The sequence below is a fragment of the Zonotrichia albicollis genome, chromosome 9, assembly GCF_047830755.1.
Source record: "Zonotrichia albicollis isolate bZonAlb1 chromosome 9, bZonAlb1.hap1, whole genome shotgun sequence".
NCBI lineage: Eukaryota > Metazoa > Chordata > Aves > Passeriformes > Passerellidae > Zonotrichia > Zonotrichia albicollis.
In genome coordinates, this window is record NC_133827.1 from 39,479,481 (window position 1) to 39,493,560 (window position 14,080).

Genomic DNA, 14,080 nt, shown 5'->3' on the forward strand with positions numbered 1-14,080 from the left:
TAGAGGAAAATCCACTACAAATGCCATTTCCTTTACATATTCCATGCTGCTGTTATTTGTGAGTAAATGGGCTCTGAAAAATGGAAGCAGAACCCAAATTCTCCTCTGCCAATCCTTGGGGAAACTGGCAGTGTCTGCAGCCCACCTCTGTTCACCAAGGCTCTCCACAGATTTTTGCCATTGTCCCACAAATTTAATCCATTTCTCATCCTTATCTGCACTCAGAGTAGGTATTATTCCAAATATTAAGACCAACACATCCAAAAATTCCTTTCTAGAGAGGGGCCTTGACAAGAAATCTCTGCAGGAGCTCCCAAGGCTGGAGTTTGTTAGTCCAAAGCACAAAGAGGGATCTCAGACAAAGCTCAGCCTGCAGGGAAGGGAATGAAGCTCAGAGCAGTGGAGGATTTACCCCAACATTTCCCCACTGCAGAATAAAACTCTGAAATTCCCGTTGATTCAAGAAAAGTGCCAAAATCCCTGAAAATCCCCCTCTGTTATTTCTCCATTTAAAGGAAGATTTCTTGACACATGTCCAACCCCTGCAGCCTGAATTCCTTGTCTTTCCCACTGGCATTGGTTACAAGCTCCTAAAAACCAGGTTGGAGTCAGAGTTCTGCAGTGAATTCATGGCATTTGACACTCATAGCTCCAGTTATAAAAACAGATTAGTGCATTAAAAACCTCCTTAATAACAGCTCTATCAAAGCAGACATTGCCCAAAGCAATACAATTATTGGTCAATAATTCCTCTTGAGCTGCTTCTATTACCACCACTTTATTTCAACACTTGCCTTCTTACCCTTTGATCTGCTAATTATCTTTTTACCCTCTGATCCTCTCTACAATTCCCTGGCAATTTGATCCATTAATTACAGAGCCCACGTTCCCCATTTTCCACAGAATGTGCAGTTTCTGTGACCTCCTTCACCTTCCTTCCTACAAACACTTGCCATCTTTCTCTAGGGTACGGCTTCTTCTGTAAATACACAGATAATGGTACAAAATGCTGTAATTAAAAGTATTTTTTGCATTTTTCTTGCAATCCTTTGAGCTTCATGAAAACATCTTAATAGTTTGTCATTGACTTAGATTTCAATGGAAATGAGCAGTCTGGTAAATGCTTTTGACTCCATCTTTAGTGCCATAAACACTTGGATTTTTTTCCCAATATTAAACATTGATTGTATTTCCATGCTGGAGATTCTATTAAAAACACAGTTCCTGCTATATTTTGTGTAAAATAAAATTATAATTATAAAATTATAATTATAAAAAGTATTTTCTGATTTAAAGCTTTTCTCATTTTATGAGCACATGACCCACAGGTTAGTGAATATTCTGCATTGCCAATTTCCCACTCCCTTCTAAGCCAGATTCAGACCTTAATAAGTTCTAGAATAGAAGAGTTTTAAGAAGATAAACTTGAGTTTTTTACTTGTACAATCCAGAAATGATGGTGCTATGGAAGGGGGGCATTTTGGGGAATGGGGAGCAAAAGTTCGGCAGCTGGAACAGAATCTCAGTGTTTGAAAACTGGATTTAATTAATTTATAGTGACCAGGATCTCCCATAAGAATCCAAAAGAGTCTCTTATTCCACCAGGAATTCTCTGACACTGTTGGGTTTCTCCTGTATTTCTGCAAAAGGACACTCTGATTTACACCTCCAGTGCCTCAGTTGGTGATGTGGGAATTCTCCTGTTAATATTTGCATTTTTAACCACAGATTCAGTTCAGAACTGAGCACTTGGTAAATCCTCAGCAATAAAATGCAGCAAAACACAGGCATTGCAGTTAATTTTATTCTCTTTTTCTGTGCAAATGCTCACTTAGTCCTTTGGCCAAAGTTACCAGCTGCTTAAAGTAATGGCTTTGTGCTGTGTCCACTCAAATGAACTCAACCACTTCTCATTCCAGAGAAACCTATGCAGAGCTGCCAAAGAATGATCATTAATGCAAGATTTTTCTTTTTGACAGCTTTTCTGCCTGGAAAATGATTGATTGGGCACTTCTTGTATAAATAATCTTTGCAGTTTTTAATATAGAGAATCCATTTTAATATCTGCCTTGTAAAAAACAAGAAATTCTCATTTCTGTGCATCCAGTTCTTTTCAATCAGATTATTTTTATAAATATGAGGATTGGAAAAGCAAACTGTGGCTTGCAGAGCAGAAGTATCTTCAATAATCCAGAGGAAAATCTGCTAAGGAATAAAATTCTTCTTGCACAATTTCAAACCAAAATTGTGCTTATTGAATATAGTCCTGTCTAATCATATTGACTTATTCCTCCTTTTTTCCCTTTCAGACCTAGCTGGTAGCATATAATTTGCCATTTTTCACATTAGTTCTTAAATAGCTCACACTTCCTCGCGTCACGAGGCACTTAACAGCTTCTCAGTAATCTGATTGTTCAATTGTCTGAAGATTTCAGACACAGAAAAGCCAAGTACAGGATCAGCCTGAAATACTTTGAAATACAGGAGGCCATTCCAGCGCAGCTGAAGCAAGTAATGGAGAATTTGTAAAATAAAGCACAAAGGCATGAGTTGTGGTTGGCAATAAATGCGTGAGCAGCTCTGAGGGTGTTTCTGGTTGAGTTATGGAGCTCCTCAGGAGCTGTTTGGGGCTCAGGGCTGGTCTGCTCGGTTTCCCTTTATGGTTCCCCAGTTGGGTATCTGGGTGCTCCTGGGAGCTGCAGTGATTCAGAGCCACGGGAGGAGCTCAGCCCTGATGGATGGCACAGCTCAGAGCTGCTGACACCGCCGTTTTCCCTCCCTTCCACCTCCTTCATGCAGGAAAACTTTCTTCTTCCTTTGCTGGTCCCGTCAGAGATTCTAACCCAGGCTGCACCATCCCAACAACCACAGCAAAAACCTCCTCACCTCCAGACCTGCACCTGTGACTAACCTGAATGTGCAAAAGGAAAAGGAGCAACTCATTTAACAAGAAAATCATCAGTGAGATGAACCATTCCCTTGAATCAAACAGCCTTTCCTGTGTAATACTTATCCTGGTCAATATTTAGGTTATTAAAATCCAGCCAGCTACAAAATATGAACACATACAATTTTTTTTTGACATCAGAATGCAGAGTTCAGCTGATTTTGTGGTGCTTTCTAATCTCCAGTTTCAATCCAAATTCACATAAGAAAAACACTTAGGTAATTTTCTTTTGCCATCTCTCACTAACCAGTAAGTAATCTCTCTATTTTTCTTTTGAATCCCTGTGGCAAATTGCATCATGTAGGCTTCAGTTACTCATGTATTTTTTTTACCCTTTCCTTTCTGTCTCTTGCTTTTCCTCTCTGTGTTGCCTGGACTGTTACTCAGTGTTATGGAATTTTAAAAAATCAATTCTTCTCTATCCTTTTGCTTTATGATGAAAGAAAGGCAAGGTGATTTTCCATAGAGATTGCCAACCAGGGTGGTGCCATCCACAGAATTCAGCTGCAATAATTTCCTCATTCTTTCTCCATTCTGCCTTTCCTACCACTCCAAGTAGTTCAGAATTCCTAAAGCTTCAACCTAGAAGAGCTTTTCCTTTCCCCAGCTTGTGTTTGTCCTTTGAGCTCTCAATAGCAATGAAACTCCAAGATTTAAGAAAACTTGATGGTTTTATTTTCAGTCCCCTTCTGATTTCATTCTCCAAGATTTTTTTGCTGCCAACTGTTTCAATATTTTGCACTAAAAACCTCATCTAAAGGTGACTGAAGCCTGCCAGCCTTGCAGTTGGGCTTTGTGGGATTTAAAGTGATTCCTGATTTACCCCAACCCTTCCAGCAGAGGATCCATGGGTTGTGCTTGGGCTCAGGCACACACAGAGCCCAGAACAATTCAGCATTTATTTACAGCTGAAGTTGAATGTATGAGTGAGCCACACATGCTCAGGAATTGCAGTGCTTTGTTGACAATAACATTCCCCAGGAAGATTTAGGAAGGAGTGAGGTGCCAAATTCACTTTTGCACCAGGAGCCTCTCCTGTTTCTGCTGGGAGAGGCCCAGCCTTTAAACCTGGTTTAGCACTGAAATATTTACCTTTGAACCTGGTTTAGCACGGACATATTTACCTATCTTTCCTCTCCTCTTTTCTCCCTGTGATATTTAAGCAAGAAGCTTTATTTGAACAAGAGCTCTTTAACCTCATCACAGGCAGGGTTTGTTTTTTTCCCTCATTTGAAAGTTGTGATTAATTAACACAAACCCCAGTGATCCTGCTGGCCCTGCCTGGAGAGGAGCTGGCTGTTTGGTTTTTGATGGGGAGGAAGCAGTCTCCAAACAGAAGCAGTGCTCCAGGACAGGAGCCAGTGGGCAAAACCTGAAACCCAGAACATCAGAAAACACAAATTTACTGTGAGGGTGACCAAACACACATTCACTGTGAGGATAGCCAAACCAACTGCCTAGGGAGGTTCTGGAGTCTCCATTCTTGAAAGTATCCAAAAGATGTCTGGACATAGAATTATGGAATATTTTGGGTTGGAAGGCACCTTAAAGATGATTTTTTTTCCAATCCCACTGCCCTGGGCAGGAGTGTCACCCAGTAGACCCAGTTTCCCAAAGTCCCATCCAAGCTGACCTTGGCTCTGGGTGGTCCTGCTGGAGCAGAAGGGTTGGAGCAAGTGATCTGTGGAGGTTCCTTCCAACCTGAACCATCCTGAGACTCTGGGAATGTGTCCATTAATCCGGAGCCTCAACGTGAAGCACATCAGACATGAAATGTGAAGATGTCAAGCGCCTCTGACATCCTCACATTCTGCCTGGAATGAAAATACACTGCCAGGAGCAGTAAAAAATAATAAAATAAATCATATTAGATTAGGTTTCTCCCATCCAATGAGGTTCCTAAACTGTGTAGCGCCCCAAATAAGGTAATATTTAGATCACTTTTTTTTTTAATGTCTTTGCTCACTTGTGAAGCTTCTTGGCTCGTTCTTCTTTGCTCTCCTATTTCTGTAATAAGAAATAAACGTTTCTTTGCCTGGCCAATTTTTTTTTGAACTGAAAAATAAACCTGTAACTTGGGGCATGCTTGGAAGTGTTTACAGATGCTCAGTAACCCCGTGAAGACTCTCCTGTCCCTTTGAGTTTAATGGAAGCTGACACGGAATTCAATGAAGTGCGAATTTCCCTCTCGATTTCAGGAGCTCTTTCCCTGGATTTATTATGCCTGTGATTCCACCCAGTGTCTGCAAACAGTGTTATAACACAGCCACCAGCTCAGCCAGGGCATGCCAATTGAGAACTCAGAGACCAAAAGCTTTTGCCATCAGCTGCCCCCAGTCCTCATCTGGGGTGGATAATCTGGATTTAACACTCTTGAGATCTGCCTTTTATTACTAAATGGTTGCATTTCTTTTGGAGCAGCTTCTTAGCAGAAAGGGTGAGTCCTCTGCTTTTAGGGGAAACACCAAATTCTTCATGCCCCATCCGTGGAGGTGTCCAAGGCCAGGCTGGAAGGGGCTTGGAGCAACCCAGGATAGTGGAAAGTGCCCATGGCAGGGGTGGAATTGAGATGAAATTTAAGGCCCCTCCCTACTCAAATCATTCCATGATATCAATATTATAAGATGTTGCAGAAGGGTCTCACAGACCAGAGAGACCTCAGCAGCTCCACCCTTCTCCTGAGGATTAGTGTCAGGAATGGTGGATGATAACAAACCCCATGTGGGACAATCCAAACTGCTCCCCATCTCTCAAACAGAGGGGTGTGACACTGCCAAGCCCAGTGTGCCAGCTGGGCAGCCGGTGGAGATCACCTGCTGGGATATGACTTCAAAATACAGATTTTTGTTTATTCATTTATTCATTTTTTATCTTATATGTGTGAGTAAATTGCCATCAGCAAAATCACTGCAATCCTGGATCCTGTGTAGCACAGAATATTTGGCCTGCAGGTTCCTCTTGCAGACCTGGCAGGGCAAGGCTGAGCTTGTTATCCTTCTAATCCTGCCTCAAGAAGGTGCCTGGAAGGAAATGGAGTCAGAGATCTGGTTTCTGTCCCCACTGTGCTCCCAGGAGTGATGACAGAGTTATCCTGGGATGGGCGTGAGCGGGAAATGGAAGGGAATGGCAGAAATGCCCTGCCCGGGTCACGTAGCACGGAGCTTCCCCGGCACAAGCACCTCCTGGCCAGGCTGGCACGGGGACAGACCTGTCCCCTGGCCAGCAAATGAGCAGAGGGCTCAGAGGGAGGCAGAGGGGCTGTGCTGGCAGGGAGCAGGATCTCATCCCTGCGAATGCGAGCGCTGACGCCTCTGCCAGGGGAACTTTGCTAAACCCTTCTCCTGGTTTTAGTTTCCACAAACATCTAAGCAGCAAAGCCTTCTTAAAATCAACTGAGAGCCACCCCCAGAAACAAGTGCTTTGCTGGGAGAGGCTGGGCTTGAGCTGGAGCCTTTGCTGCACAAAGTTCTGAGTATTTTCACTGGGCTGTGCAATTTGCCGTCGTTCAGTTGGAGGCACCTCCTCGTTCCAAACAGTCCTGCACACATCAGGAATGCTGTGCTCATCCTGTGCCTTATTATGAAATGATAATGGCCCTCTCTAACCTTGCTGGAGGGAGAGTTCTGAGCTGAGGCAGGAGAGCTGGCCTCCCATACTGATGAACAGAGATTTTAAAGGAGATATCCCTGCGCCCCCACCTTGGTGCAGGCAGCTGCAGTGGATTTCTCTTGGTTATCTTAAGAGAGCTGGAGTTCATAGCTTTAAATATCACCAGCCCCAAAGTCTGCTCAGAATATTAGGAACTTAGTTCTTGGGGTTTTTATCTCATATGGCATTTCTTATGTTGCCTAATCATGCTGTTTGCACATTTCAGCCCCAAAATGATATAAAATTATGCATGTTCAAGTGGTCTCTGGAAATATTTTGCCTCTTGGTTTGCTTCAGATAAAAATCTGCCAAAAAAACCCCTTCAGACCTGCCAGTCAAAAAGCATTAAAATATATAAAATTCAAGAACCAGGGCTTTCGCAAAGCCTAATCTGGCCTGAGCTGTTGGAGGCAGAACTTCCCCAGTGCAATAAACAGCGGGAACATTCCCTGTGAGCCTGATAAAACCTGCTGACGTCTGCAGGGAGCTGTGCTGCTGGAGAAATATTGCAACTACTCCATCACTGCTCCTGTTGCATATACAGAGCTGGAGCCAGCTTGGAAATGTTCAGGCAAGTTATTCCCAGTCTCGTTGACAATAACCACTTGTCTCATGTAAAATATCCACTCCTGCAGGCACAGCAGTTGCTGTTCCTGGGCTGGGATATTCAGGATGTCGTGTTGCCTGAGTGATTTCCAAACATGTGCAAGTGGAGGGAGAAGGAAAATCTATGGGAAGCCGTAAAAACGTCGCGTGCAGTCCCTGAAGTCGCCGAAATAATTCTGTGAAAATTATTCCCTCTTCCCTCATGCAGTCCCAACCTTTCTATTTCAGTACCAAGGAAAAAGTATATTTGGAAAGCAGACTGGCATAATTACAGCACAGAGAAACTTGTGAGAAATGGCAAAATAGCACTAAAAAAAAGCCGCTGGGAATAACAAGCAAAGGCAAAAAAAAAAAAAAAGAAAAAGAAAATAATGTTATTTGTACGAAGTTTATGTGCAACAAGTGCAGAAAGGAGAACTCTGCTGAGTAAATTCAGAGCACTCCTGCTGGCCTGTGCTAGTGAGGGCACCTCAATATGATCCATGGCATTGGCTCCGTCACTGCCCTATGGGTGTGGAAAACTCATGGAAGAGTTTCGATTTTGCCCAGAAGATGGTTAAAATAATCTGGGTTATTTTCAGGGAGCAGCACAATGGCAGTGTCAGGTTTGGATATTACAGAGATGTTGGGAAGGTGCTCCCCAGAGCAGATCAGCAAAAGGGCTTTAAAATTCTTGGAGTTTCTACAGCTGCAGCTTAATTCCACACTTCCCTTTGGTGAAGCAATATGAAACACCAGAGAAGATGAGAAGAAATATTTTCCAGTGCTGGTAATGTGTGTACCTGGGTAATTCCCACCTCGTTTTCCAGGGATTTGCCTTGGCATGGAGCAGAGGAGCCGCTCTCCTCTCCATCAGCACTGACCCAGTAACTCGAGCAGTTGTGAGTTTTCTCTAAGTCCTTTCAAGTGCAGCTCACTTCTCCTCACACCTCATTTCTGGAGTGGTTCCTGCTCCCTCCGTGTGCCCCTGGGAAGCAGCTGCAGCATTCCTGCTCCTGTCCCTCAGTGCCCTCCCTCTGTGCCAGGGTGTGGGACAAGGCCCAGCAAGCCCCAGGAATGGCACGTCCAGACTGCAGCAGGAAATCTGGGCCTACTGAGGCTCCTGCTTCATCTGTCACACCATCCCCACTGACATCCCCCTGATCTGACCCACAGGGAGGAGTGCAAGGAATACAAAATCCCATTTATTCCCGCGGGGAGGAGTGCTGTGCTCACAGCTGGAGCACAGCAGGTTCAGCCCCAGCCTCCTGAATCTCAACATCAGAGAGAGCAGTGAGCTGAACGAGTTCATTACTGGAAATGTTGTAAGCTGGGCTTTGCAATTAATTTCTCCTTTTTCTCACACGAACCCTGGTGCACTTGACCTGTGTTACACTGCACTCTCTCTGACAGGAACACCACAGATAAGCCTCTCATCAGCAGTGGCCTTGGTTATCTGGCTCTGTTTGGGAACAGAAATGTGCTATCAGGATCTAAAAAAAAAGGCCTGCTTAATGTCAGGGTCTATGCCAAATTATGGCATGAAAAAAAGGAGAACATTTCTGATATGATTTTCTTTTTTTGAATAAACTAAAGCAGGAGAGATAAAAAGCTGTTTGATGAAGATAAATGCAGAAATAAAATTTTGCTGGCCATGAAGGTCACAGAAAAACAGAATGAGGAAAGATGGAAAAGCCCTCAAAGATCATGGATCACCTGTAACCTATCCCCACCTTGTCCCCAGCCCAGAGCTCCGAGTGCCACATCCAGGAATTCCTTGGACACCTCCAGGGATGGGCACTCCAAACCTCCCTGGACAGTCTGTTCCAATGTTTATTCACCCTTTCCATGGGGAAATTCCTGCTGGTGTCCAACTGAGCCTGCCCTGGCCCAGCCTGAGGCCGTTCCCTCTCCTCCTGTCCCTGTTCCCTGGGATAAGATCCCAAATCCTCCCGGCTGTCCCCTCCTGTCAGGAGCTGTGCAGAGCCACAAGGGCCCCCCTGATCCCCCTTTTCTCCAGGCTGAGCCCCTTCCCAGCTCCCTCAGCCCCTCCTGGTGCCCCAAACCCTTCCCAGCTCCCTCAGCCCCTCCTGGTGCTCCAAACCCTTCCCAGCTCCCTCAGCCCCTCCTGGTGCTCCAAACCCTTCCCAGCTCCCTCAGCCCCTCCTGGTGCCCCAAACCCTTCCCAGCTCCCTCAGCCTCTCCTGGTGCCCCAAACCCTTCCCAGCTCCCTCAGCCCCTCCTGGTGCTCCAGGCCCTTCCCAGATCCCTCAGCCCCTCCTGGTGCCCCAAACCCTTCCCAGCTCCCTCAGCCCCTCCTGGTGCCCCAAACCCTTCCCAGCTCCCTCAGCCCCTCCTGGTGCCCCAAACCCTTCCCAGCTCCCTCAGCCCCTCCTGGTGCTCCAGGCCCTTCCCCAGCTCCCTCAGCCCCTCCTGGTGCTCCAGGCCCTTCCCCAGCTCCCTCAGCCCCTCCTGGTGCTCCAGGCCCTTCCCAGCTCCCTCAGCCCCTCCTGGTGCTCCAAACCCTTCCCAGCTCCCTCAATCCCTCCCCACAGCACCATGAATGTTCTGGCCCCAAGACCTGATGTCTCTTTTGCCCCTGTGCTCTGTGCAGGGTTGGTTTTGAGAGGGTAAATCTTGACCAAGCTGCAGACAGAGGGGGGCACACCAAGGAGGGCTTTGCCTTTCAGATGTGCATCAAATTGAACTTTCCATAACATTTTCCAGATGGGCAGATTCTGCGTCGTTCACAAATTATATCTGTGTTTCCTGGGCCCAATTCCCCAGACAAATTCCTGTTCCCCTGCATCCTGAGAGATCTGTTCCTGTCTCTCCTTCACGCATTTCAATTTCTATATGATTTTTACATTACATGTGAGATAGCTGTAATCTGCGAAGGGATAGCGAGATCAAGAGAAGAACGAGATTATTCTCTTTGCTTGTCAAAACAAACAGAAATAGCATTTCTTCTTCTCTGCAATGGCTGATAGGAACAGAAACACAGCAAAAAATATTCATTTTTCTGCCTCTTGAAGCTGGATATGGTTCTTATGAAAAGTTCTCTGTGGCTTCTAGCTGGTAGAAGAGTTTGACCTAAAATATATTGGACTCACTAGTAACCATTAAAGGGAAAAAAAGAAAAAGCAGTGGCAGCAATAAAAATGCTGACAATAACATAGTGTCTTGGTCCATGGAGATTTGGCAATAATCAATACATGATGCCCTCTCTAAAAATACTTTGGCTTTTGGCAGCTTTAAAAGTTTTCCTCCCCATAGGTGGAGATCAGGCAAGTTGAAAAAACCCAGGGAAACTTCCAGAAATTACTGAAAGAGCAATAAATATTTAAATCTTGGAAATTCACCCAACACCTCCAGCTGGGCAGGAGCAGACAATATTCCCCATCTGCAGCAGCATGGAAAATCAATAGCACAGAGGCCGTGGCTGTTCCTGCTGCAAATGTAATCCTGGCTGCTTTATCTTCAGGCAAAAAGCAAAATTTATTGCAAACACCATGGGCCTTCCTTTGTCTCAAGGATATGAATAAGGAGTGTCTCCACTGAACCCAAGAAAATTATCCCAGTTAGTGGGAAATCAGCTCCTGTTTGTGCAGGAATGAGGTGTCTGCAATGTGTGTGCTCAACTCCAGCAACCCCACTGAAGCCCAACATGACTCTGGTTTTGTCCTTCCCTTTGTTGGGCACAAAGGGTCAGAGATGTCTTAAGTTCTCTAGTAAGGAAAACTAGCAAGAGAAATCAAATATTTGGTTTCTCTCCTTACTATAATTTAATCAGTGCCTACAAGGCAGGGTTGTTCAAAGTGTTTAGAATAATTTGTCAAACACTCAACTCTTCATCCTGTGGAACCTGAATGTAATTCTCACTTTTGGAGCACCAGAATATTTTCCTCACAGCATTTTTCCCATGGCTCTTCCCTTAAAACTTCAACCATCATGACAAGAACCATTACAAGACTCTCAGTCCATCTAAAACCAAACCCTGGGCCAGAGGTTGAAGTCCAAGTCCAAATCTTTGAAAACCTGGAGCTCATTTTCTTCAGAATTATTATCCCCAAAATAGTATTAGGTCATTCATGCCCGTGCTTGATTAACTGCAGTAAACTTTGCCATGTAAACCAGCTCGTAAAAACCATTTTCTTTAGCTCATGGAGCATCCAACCTTTGGGATCTTTCTTCTTTTAAAGTACACAATATTTTTAGGAATTCTCCTGCACCCTAAAGGAGTTCCTGTGAAGAGAAAAATTATTTTGCAGGACAGTGTTTATGAGAAAGTTTTGCTGCACAGCCTCAACAGGGCTTCAGGAATTGCCCAAAAATGGAGTTTGGTGCAGGGATCTCAAGTGAAGAGATGGCTTTGTGTCTTCCCATGTTTAAGAAACAAATATCATGTTTGAGCAAATAATGAGAATGAAAAAGAGCAAATTAAGGAAATTAATTAGGAAATTAAGACAAATATTTCTTCATATGGTATTGGATTTTAGATTCCAAAATGATGGCTGCAGAAAAGATGTGACTGTCCCTATTAAATATGTCAATCTTTTCATGGTAAGGTGGGACAGGAAAAGTTTTTAATATTCAGCAAATCTCTTGGTGGCTGTGGAGCGTTCATGACTAATCAAAAGTTCCTTAATGAAGCATTTGTGTGAAGCCCTTTAGTGCGTGGTTAGTCACAAAAATACAAAATATGAGGGGAAGGCAGGGTGGGTTGGCAATAACTGCAACAACTGTGGGGTGGAAATGGTTCCACGGTGGGCCAGGCACCAGCACTTTGGTTCAGATCCTGAAGTTTAACATTTACAAGCCAGTGTTTGTTTTCATTACTGTGAAATGATTGTTAACACAATCATGAAGCACTGAAGGCAGCAGCTCGGAATTTTCCACGTTTTATTTCATTGCAACACCTCTTTACCCTTTTTTTTTTGCCCTTTTTTGCTGTCTCAGAGAATCAACTTGGGAATTCTGATTGTGAGGAATTTTCTCCTCTCCCTGACTAATGGCACTAGTGGTTAATAAAGATCTGAAAAGCTTTTATTAATGAAATATCTTTTATTGCACAGCTTTTATTCATTTTTCATGCACACGTAAAAGACAGCAAAGAGGAAAAAAGCCACCAAAATCTACAAGCACACAGAAATAACCAGCAAAGCCTTTAAAAAAAGATTGTTGAGGTAATAGAGATAACATTTTTAGACTGCAAGGATGGAAGGTGAAGAAACATAGATCCTTTGGGAAAGCAAAGATCCCTTTAAACCTTTTCCCACACTTCCTGTAGCACAATGAACTTTGGGTTGTAACATTATTTAGCTGTAACATAACTTACCCTGGCAGAAACCCCAGCTCTGCTGTCTCAGGGGCCATATAATTCCTGGGATACTACATCCAATAAATGTTTTGGGCCAGGTGTAGTTGTACCAAGCACAGAGGAGGAACCATATGGATGCTCTGCAATCATCCTGCACATGGCTGGGGGACAGGAAAACAGCTCCTGGTTCATATCTTGATTTATAAAGGCGACCTGGTAACTCTGGGAATTAATACAAATCCTGGAGGATTCTGGTAAAGAACACATCAAAAAATCATGGAGTGGTTTGGGTTGGAAGGGACTTTAAAAATAATCTCATTCCAACCTCCTGGCACAGGCAGGGAATGTTTCTGAGCTCCCCTTCTTCCAACACGAGTTCTGCGCAAGGATTCTCCCTCATGGCTTAATCTCAGTGAGTTTAGGATAAATTTTGGACGGCATCCCAGCTGCAGCCCCCCTCTCCTGAACAGCCTGGCAGATTTACAGCTGTGCTGGGCACCTCAAGCACCCACAGCTCACCTGGGGAAGGAAATGAGGAGGGCAAGCCATGCATTATTCCCTGGGGGACTCTGTGCTCCTGCTCAGGCAAGTTAATGCAAAGGGAAATTAATTGGCCTGCAGTCATGCAAAGCAAAGTGAACAGTAGCAGGGTTTGTGAGGCCAAAAGCACCGAGTGGCAAGGGCTGTGTGTAGGCATTTCCACAAAACTCCCACAATCAGGTGTTTTATTGCAAGCTGAAGTGCAGGAGATCCCATAATTGCTACTTTTAAAGGAGATATGGGAAACACTTTGCCACCACTTTTTCAGAAATGTGAGCTGTAAAACTCTGCAGCTCCATGGTGTCCGTGGGTGCCACCTTTGCTGGGATGTCCTTGGGCTCTGGGGTGAGGAGAGAGACACAAGCTGCCCATGGGAATCAATTCCCCATCTCCAGGCACCTGGGATGGAGCAGGGACGGCATCTGTGGGGTGCAGGTGGTGGGGACAGGGACAAAGGGATGATGCCAGTGGGGCACAGTGCCCACAGTCATCAGAGGAGCAGAAATTTGGGGTCTGCACATGGCCTGGAGGTTGAGCAGCTCCTGCAGGTCCCTTGGAGAGCACTCCCAGCCTCCATAACCTCCATCCAAGCCTCTTTTGATGGGCTCACATATAAAATCAGTGAGGTTTTTTTTATGTTTCATTGCATTCTACTCAGTGTTTTGGTAATTTCTTGCATCTTTATTGGGTAAAACACAACCCCTGCCCTTGAGATGCTGTAAAATCTCACAGCTGTCCACTTGCCAACCTTGTTTTCCTTCTCCTGCTCCTCAATTTGCCGGCAGGTGTGCACCCATGGATCTGATCCAGTATTCCACATGTTTTAAAAAATATATAATAAATCACAAAGGATTCCATAAATACACCCCTTTCATCCCACCTCCTTTTGAAAAAGTGATGGGAATGAAGAGTGGGGAAAATGAGGTTCTGCAAGGGAATAAATGAGGGCATCATCTCCTCCTGAATTTGAAAGTTCAACAAGAGGAACCAGTGCAAGAAATAGAAAAGAACTAGAAGGAGTAGAAGTAGGTCTCATTTAA